This window comes from Condylura cristata, unplaced genomic scaffold (assembly GCF_000260355.1).
Source record: "Condylura cristata isolate star-nosed mole 26May11 unplaced genomic scaffold, ConCri1.0 scaffold00017, whole genome shotgun sequence".
Classification (NCBI taxonomy): Eukaryota; Metazoa; Chordata; class Mammalia; order Eulipotyphla; family Talpidae; genus Condylura; species Condylura cristata.
Genome location: NW_004567118.1, coordinates 32427677 through 32435425, shown reverse-complemented (window position 1 = coordinate 32435425; position 7749 = coordinate 32427677). Strand labels below are relative to the sequence as shown.

The following is a 7749-nucleotide window of genomic DNA, read 5'->3' as shown; positions in this document are numbered from 1 at the left end:
AGCTCCTTTCCTTTTTCTTAGGATTCTGTGGTTAAATCTCCAAAGCTAATGCTAAAGTAAAACTTCTATAGCAAATGTTTGTTCTATACTAAAGTATACTATAAGCCCTGCCCCCAACTAACGTGAAGGTATATGTTTGAGGGAGCATTTTAGACGAGAAATAATAAAAACAGCTAAAATTGAAGACTTAGGAGATGTTAAAAGGACATGAAAGGAACTAGAAATGATCTAGTTCCAAGAAGTTAGTAGCATTGTACTAGTTTTTAAATTTTTTTTTTAAAGATTTATTTATTATTCATACAGAACTAGGGTACAGGCCAGAGATGCGGAAGGTGAGGGGATTCACCAGAGACAGAGTGGGGAGCAGAATAGGCAGATCAAGGAAGTACACTGCTGAGGGTAGCAGTGGGCGGGTCAGGAGAGGTCTGCTGCGCCAAGTGGATCTCTGCGCCATATGGTTCTCTTCCGGGGCAGGAGGGAATCAAACTCATGTGGAAGTGACTTAAGCTTCTTGGTGCTGTGCTTTAACCCGCTGTGCCACCAGGCCCTGTACTATTTTTTTTTTTTTAAAGATTTATTTATGCATACAGAACTGGGATACAGGCCAGAGGTGCAGGGGTGGTGAAAGGATTCACTAGAGACAGAGTGGGGAGCAGAACAGGCAGATCATTGAAGTACATTGCTGAGGGGAGCAGTGGGCAGGTCAGGAGAGGTCTGCTGCGCTATGAGGATCGCCTCCAGGGCAGGCGGTGATGGAACTCATGCTGAAGTGGCTTCAGTTTCTTAGTGCTGTGCTTTAACCCGCTGTGCCACCAGGGAGGGCCCTATTTTTTTAAAATAGGTAGATATAGATCTCATTCTATTACCTGAGCTGTGATTTTACCTTGCCTTTTAATTTTTCTCGATCTATTTAATCATGGAGAAAAACAGGAAAGATGAAATATAGCAATTCTATTTTGACAGTATAAAGATATTACTAGCAACATAACATTGCTCAACAGGCAAATGGCACAGGTCTAAAATATTAGATCAAAGAACTCTCCACAGAGGTTTTGCTGTACTCTGTGAGCATTAGAAAATTATTTGCCATTCTGAGTGCAGACTGACTGGTTATGGTTAGGAATATTGATTTAATCACATATGTGGTAGTTATTTTCAAACAGAAAACTGTTCCAAGGTTGCATTAATATAAAAAATTTCAAAGAAAAAGGGAAAATTTATAGATGATATGAAGGACTAAGTATAATCCTATGGTATCATCACAATGTTAAGTAAAAGCAGTTCAAAATGCAAGGGCAACTTCTCAGTTATTTGGTGCTATCATTGAATGTGAAAGACAAAATCTAAGTCAGTATCCCTTTGTGGGTGCTTCTCGTTCATCCCTGATGATATAGGCTAACATCATGCTCCTCAAAGGATTGTGAAAATAAGCAACCCATAAATATACCTGCCAAATGGTACTCAAAACACATTGTTCGGTGACAGTCCCAGTAATGACTGGAACAATTCAAATCCACCTTATCTACCTTCTTTTGACATGGGAAAGTAAGTATTCTCAGTACTTCTGACATCTGACTTGGATGTCAGAATTTGGGAATTTGGATGGTAAAAAGAGGTAGATTCTTTTTCTTTAAAGTCTTACCTGGGAGTCTTAAACTGGGAAGTGGGAGAACTGAATACAAATGCCAGTATTTAAACTATAAATTAAAAAACAGTATCTGGGAATAATTAAGAAATTGGAATTCTGTTTTGCGAGGAGAAATGGCAATAAAGTCCCAACCCATTTCCCTCCAATGCTGAGATAATTTATCTACTCTGTTAATTGGATAGTTCAAAGTATTTCTAAGATAACTCTCTGAAAAGGAGACTTCTTGGGTGTGTGGCCTGAGATGCTTGCCAAAGAGGCAGATCTGCTACAGCTTCCCCCAAAGACCCTTGACCTCAGTTAAGTCTGTACTAGTTTTGCTGAGATTCTACTCCCAAAGGCTGGAAAGATTTCAGAGTCAAAGGGAGGTTTCTGTGGACTGGATTCTTCTACCCTGCACTGGGAGTGGGAGAGGAAGGACTAGGACTGGGGAAGATCTTGTCTTAGCTTGTATCCTTAGTGTTAGGGCTAACCTGGGATAGGGATTCTAAAAATACTTCTGAACACAGTACAAACGTACCACTGTGAGTTAGAGCATTACCTCTATATTTCACAAGGTCGGAAATGCTAGCTGGAAGTTTTACCAAAATTAAAAAAAAATATTTGCTAAACCAACTCAGACTATGCTTGCTCTTTGAGATCATGCACATCAATCCAGTGTTTCTCGAAATATATTGTGGGGCTCCCTGGCACCTCAAAATATGCTGTGGGCCTCCCTGGCACCAGAACCACTGTCCCCTCCAGGAACCAGGACGTGACGCCCCTTCTAAAGAGCCCGAGGGCCGGGTCAGTTCTCCGACCGCTGAGATCCGCCCCTCCAAGGCGACTGCCAGGCGCCTCCAGCAGCGGATCCAAGAACCGACCCCGGGGTGGGATCTGGGAGGTCCCAAGTGATCTCGCAGCGCAGGCTGCATTCGCTTAACTGCATTCAGGAACGTCTGCTGGCCACCTAGTGCTGCCGTCCGTCCCCATGGGCACCGAGACCGCGCCCGGCGTCTCCCGCAGAGGCTAGAAGCCCCGGCGCCTGGTGAGCGCGAGGACACACGCCCAGGGCGCCGGCCGCAGAGGCCAGCCGGGGGAGCCGCCACCACGTTCTGAGGCTGGTGGGCGGGGGAAAAACTGCCTGAAGTCCACCCCCTCAGCCCTCACCGTCCCCCGGCGGCCGCTCCCGGTCTGACTGACCCGCACCCGGACGCGCCTTCACGCGTGTGGCGCGCAACTGCGCGGAGAAGAGGCGCTCTCCCCGCGACCAGTCACCCTCCTCGCCGCGTCCCCATCTCCACCAACACGCCTGCTGTGGGTCCACCTGCACCGAACTGGGGTCGCCAAGCCCCAGCTGAACCGCCATGGGGGATCCAGCGGCACCTCAGCAGGATCAGCTTGCGGCCGCTCAGCCTCAAGGAGCGCGCACAATTTCTGTAGCTGTTCAGAGGCGCTGAGGCGGAGGGAACTTTTCAGGCCGTTGGGGCGGACCCAGTCCATGACTGACGGCGCCTCATCCAATCGCAATGCAAGGCGTATGACTCCGCCTACCATCTCGGCCAATCGCCGCTGCGCGAAGACCGCGGGAGAAGCAAGGCAACTGGGAGATTGAAGGTTGGAAAGACTGCAGCTGCAGTCCCGGACGCGTGCACCTGGGGCGGTGGGATCCCGAAGCCTGCTTGCTGAAGGCAGAAGCCCCAAGAAGTGCGGGACAGGACTAAGTCAAACACGCATTTTTTGACGCCGAATGTGGTCCCCAAAGCTCCGAGAGACCCCCAAGAGGCGAGTTCTGGGCCGGGTCCCTGGACATATTTTGGAATGTATCTGATTATTTGCCAGAAACTATATCTGATTCTTGGAAACCTCCTTCAAGACCTTCACGCTTGCCGTCCATGCCACTGGCTTCTGAGGACCAGCCCCGACACCTATCTTCGTCCCTGAGGTCCACACCACCTGCCATTGGGGTCTCTCCGGGCTTCAGGCTTTTTCCTTCCCAAGGCCTGGACCTGTGCAAAGAGCTCAGGCAGAAGGGAGCCTCAACCTTGACCCAGGAAAAAAAACTGTCTTTCTAACAGGATAGACTCAGCTCTCAGGTGAGCCTGGAGGGAGCGCCAGGGTGTGGTCTCCTCAGCTCCAGGTTCCAAGGGGAATACCAGGAGACAGGTGTCTGACAGGCAGGGCCATCAGGGTCTGCAGCCAGGAGAACTGAAAATGGATCAGTGATGCTAACCTTCAGATAAAGAAAAAATAGAATATTGAAAGATTCAAAGCGATATTTTATTCTAATCATTTGCATGTCTTTACAGAGAAAAATCCACAATGCACAATGCTGGCGATTTTCCATGTGGGTGGAAGAAAGTGTTCAAGATGCTTAAGTGAAACTCAATGAAGGCAAGTATTAGCATTAATGTTTCCCAGCTGTTGAAATCAAATCTGTGTGACTCCCCATATAAGATATCAACAAAAATGTGAAGAAACTTAAAGATGACTAAGGTGAACATACTGAAATTAATCTTATTAAAAAATAATAACCATGCAGACTTCTTGCAATATGGGTGTTTTCACAGGACCTTCTGAGTTCTGATCTAGGTCTAACAGGGTATTATTGCAGAAAGAAAACGTTTGGGAAATTACGTGATATTTTAACTTGGTATCTGACAAAAAGTCAGTCTAGGAGTTCCCAAGAAACCACATCAGCTGTTCAAAGCCTGGGAGTCACTGTAGGAAGGCTGTTGTTCTTGACCTGACTCTGTGATCCAAGGTCATTCAGTTAGAACAACCCTGTAAACAAATTAAGGCATTCTTGGTCACCTCCACAGTAACTACTATAGTTTTATCCATTGACAAATACAATAAAATTTGTGAACAAAGCACACTACTTGGGAATATGATCCAAAATTTTGAAAATCCAAAGGTGAATTCTCATTGAGAGTCATAGAAGATAACTATATCTATCTATCTATCTATCTATCTATCTATCTATCTATCTATCTATCTATCTATCTATCTATCTATCTATCTATCTATCTAAATAACCCCAACCCACGGAGATTTTATAGCCCTTTCAAAGCAAAAGGGAAATACCATGACTTTTCTGTCTCCCTTTTCCAAAAAGCTAATAAAGCACAAATGAGCCCTAAATTATGTGTCAGCATCTTTACCAGACCTGTCTCTGGTTTAAGTTAGGAGACTGTTCCTCTTTGTCCCCTATCCTTATCTATCCCCCAAACTGACATATGTCTCAAAGTCTCATTTTGGATATGTCTTCTTTCAGCTACTTGTGGGAGATGAGAGAGGCTAAACTAAGTCAAGTAAAAGCCATCAACAAGCTAGAAACAACTTCTGACTTCCCATCACCTGTGAGTATGTAGCACCAGCTTTAAGACTTATGAATATGCACAAAAATTTTTAAAGAATATTTTTCAGAAATCCATTTTTATAGCTAATTTTATAGCTAATTGATGAATGATAAACAAAGTTATTTCAGGGTTGTTTCATATACTTAATTGCTGTCAACATTAACTGTCTTCTTTGTGACTGCAGACTGTGTAGTCTTGGTGAAAAGGCAAATTGCTGTACTTTGGTGCTGGGAAAAGATCTTTCAAATAATGCTGAAGGTTGCAGGAAGGTTTGTTTAAAGTTTATTTTGGTATTCATTTCTTTTTTTTTTTTTAAAGATTTATTTATTTATGCATACAGAACTGGGGTACAGGCTAGAGGCTCAAGGGTGGTGAGAGGCTTCACCAGAGACAGAGTGGGGAAAGAACAGGTAGATCAACGAAGTACACTCCTGAGGGGAGCAGCGGGCAGGTCAGGAGAAGTCTGCCACATCATGTGGTCACCTCCGGGGCAGGGGGGAATTGAACTCATGCGGAAGCGGCTTTAGATTCTCAGTGCTGTGCTTTAACCCGCTGCGCCATCAGGGAGGGCCGGTATTCATTTCTTTTTAAAAGGTCAGAACTTCCCCCTTGTCTACTAAGCATGTATGTAACATTATTGTTTCTTATCTTAAGCTCCCCAATTACCCACTAGTTTCCATACTTCCCCATGAAGATAGGTCAGTCCTACCATTTACAGTTTACATTTGAGGGACTATAGGGACATAAAGGGATCAAGTGAGTTGTACACATTTACCCAGCATGTTGGCCAAACTAATGACAGATAACTGCAATGTTCTTTTCAAACGAAGTGTCTCTCTATGAGATTAATTCTTTCCAAACCAGCACAACTTTTGAAATAGTAATACTGAATGTGGCTATGCATCAGAAACTTCTCCCAGATTACCTCATGTTAACTTCTGAAAGCCTTTCCCTGGGAGGGATCTTCCCAGATCCCATGCATGTCCTTGTTCCTCAGGCTGTAGATGAAGGGGTTCATCATGGGGGTCACCACTGTGGCTATGGAGTCCTTGGTGGAGTAGATTTGGGGTGGCTGCAGACATAACATAGCAAGTATCCCATAGAAAAGGGGGATTATAGCATTGAGAGGCACAGGTGGAAAAACTTTCTATGTTAGAATTTGAAGGTATTCGAGAATGTCTCTTATAATCCAGACATAGGACATGACTGTGATCCCTAAGGAAGTGAAGAAGATGAAGCAGCCTGTGGTAATTAGCATTGTGGGAATGACCTGAGTGTTGGAACTTGTGAGCCTCAGCAGATTGTACACTCACAGGAGATATTGAGGGTCTTTGAGGATCCACAAAATGCCACTGTGATCATGAGGATGGTGAGGGTGAGGCCATAGAGAGCAGAAAACACCCAGCACAGCATACAGAGCCCAGGGCTCTTGACTGTCACATAATGCAGGGGGTGGCAGATGACCACACAGCGGTCACATGCCTTCACAGCCAGGATGAGACTGTCCAGGGCCACCAAGCAGACCAGGAAGTAGAGTTGTATCAGACACCCTGCATAGGAGATTGCTTTGTTCTGGGACTAAAAATTCACCAATACTCTGGGGATTGTGCTGGTGACAAAGCAGAGGTCAGTGAAAGAGAGGTTGGCCAGGAAGAAGCACATGGGAGTGTGCAGGCGGGGGTCAGAGCTGATGGCCAGGATGATGAGCACATTTCCCACCACTGTGACCAGGTACATGTTCGGGAACATCCAAAATAGAACCTGCTGCTCTTCAGCATTCTCTGAAATCCCCAGGAGTAGGAACTCTGAGATGCCACTTTGATTGCACCCACACATTTCCCCAATTATCTGCAACATTAGTACCAACAATTATTTATTAAGTGTATTCAGCTGAGTAAGGACATTCAGATAAGCAGCTCAACTATTTTCTTAGCATTAAAGCTATCTTAGACTAAATTTACAATTTTTTGCATAAATAAACTTAATCATTCCAGCAACGTCTTATCTGTCATACTCAGTACTATAGAAATGTCTATGTCTTCTTTTAAATATTCTCATATTTTTATAATCTTGGAGTGCTTAAATAGTGATGTTACTGTATAGATATTTTAATGATATTTAAAACAGGTATATGCATTCTGGGAAATGAATATTGTGCAAGTGGACAAAGATCAGAAAAGTAAAACTCTTGGAAGGGTAAAATATTATTTGTTGACAGAACCATCTGTCTTGGAAACCCAAGATAATTAAGTAAAGTGTTATTAGAAATAAAGGTGATTTCAATAAAATGGCCAGTCACACAATGCATATTCCCCAAACTGATGGTCAGTCCTCTAGTACAATGCTTAAGACTGCATTGTCAGAATGCTGGAATCAAGACGGAGGGCTGCCACATATTCTCTGTGAAACCTCAGACAAGTTACCTAAGCTTTTTAATTCTCTATTCCTTCAGTTGAAAATTGAATTGGCGTGGATAAAATTCATAAACTGCTAACACAAAAAGCTTGCATGCAATGAACTCTGAATAAATGTTGCCTATTATGCAAATAATAAGGAAAAATAAGTTTAAACTTCAATGTAACATAGTGCTATCCATATTACCAACAAACACATCTATGCATTAATGTGTTAACAAGAACCAGGCAGGATCTTCAACTACTCAGACAGAAAGTAAAAATTTAATAAGTGGATTTATGTATCAAGATTTCATATAGAAAGATGAAATTTTATAATGAATTAATCTAATATTTACTTATTCAAAGG

The 7749-nt window shown here is 43.7% G+C and overlaps 1 pseudogene; it reads right to left on the bottom strand.

Moving 5' to 3' along the window:
- Positions 1 to 5912: 5912 nt before the first annotated feature.
- LOC101621960 lies at positions 5913 to 6822 on the bottom strand (annotated as a pseudogene).
- Positions 6823 to 7749: the final 927 nt, after the last annotated feature.